The 1,018-nt window shown below is 42.2% G+C and overlaps 1 pseudogene across 1 annotated transcript; it reads right to left on the reverse strand.

The window, feature by feature from the left end:
• Positions 1-3: 3 nt before the first annotated feature.
• On the reverse strand, positions 4-1,005 carry LOC111533746 (annotated as a pseudogene). Its single transcript, XR_002728954.2, has one exon. The product of XR_002728954.2 is annotated as a matrin-3 pseudogene (transcript).
• Between the last annotated feature and the right edge of the window lie 13 nt (positions 1,006-1,018).

The following is a 1,018-nucleotide window of genomic DNA, read 5'->3' on the forward strand; positions in this document are numbered from 1 at the left end:
CTTATCACTTGGAGATTCTTTGCCGTCTGGAGAGTAAGATCTTTTTCGGGATTTATCTTTTTTCAGTGAATCAATGCCTCTGTTTGGAATCCTCAGTACCAGTTTTTTATATTTCTCAGACAGGTCAACCTTCACACATCTCCCCTGAAACCAAAGGGCTTTTTTCAAACAATGGTCAACCATTGCCATTGCATCTTCTCTCGTCTCCATCTCAATAAAAGCCTGACTTTTCATCCTCATCAATATGTAATTCTTTATTTTCCCATAAGGCTCAGCAAGCTTGAGAACAGCACTATCAGAATAGCCAGAATGGGGCAAATTGCTGAGATGTATCACACGTCCAAGCTCTTGTTTTTGATCAAACTTCTGATCTGGCTTTCCTTCAGGTTTCTTTATTCTTTTATACTTCTGGGATAAATGAACTCTCACTGGCTTGCCAAATACTAACGCTGGTGTGGTTGTGTAATAATCCACTGCAGCCTGAGCATCCTCTGTGGTTGCCATTTCAATAAATGCCTCATTAATTTTATTTAGAATCAGATGATTTGAAATGACTCCAAATGGTTCTACCAGCTGTAATAGCTGGTATCTCAAGTTTTTCCCTCGTTGAAAATCCATGATGTGAACAACTCTGCTAGTTTCCACTCTGCCTTTTTGCATGTGTCTAGGTCCTTGCAGGTTTCCATTTCCAGCACCCAGATTTCCTCTTGGTCCAACTGCTGGTCCCCCAAGATGAAACGAGGGAGGTGGAGGTCCCAGAATTCCTGGTGCTGGATTTGTAGACTGCTGCAACATGAATGGATCACCCATTTCAAGAAGAAGCTGGCATCGACGACTGTGACTTGCTCCATTGATATGTTGACTCCACTCCTTATTAGAATGAACTGGCAAATCACATATAGAGCACAGATGGGGATAACCCTTCGGTAAGAGTCCATGGAAGTCTTCAATATTGCTACTTGGAGGAGCGTTTCTCTTTTTCTCAAAGAGAGATCTCTCTTGTAAGGGGCCAGGACCA

The sequence above is a fragment of the Piliocolobus tephrosceles genome, unplaced genomic scaffold, assembly GCF_002776525.5.
Source record: "Piliocolobus tephrosceles isolate RC106 unplaced genomic scaffold, ASM277652v3 unscaffolded_10881, whole genome shotgun sequence".
Taxonomy (NCBI): Eukaryota; Metazoa; Chordata; class Mammalia; order Primates; family Cercopithecidae; genus Piliocolobus; species Piliocolobus tephrosceles.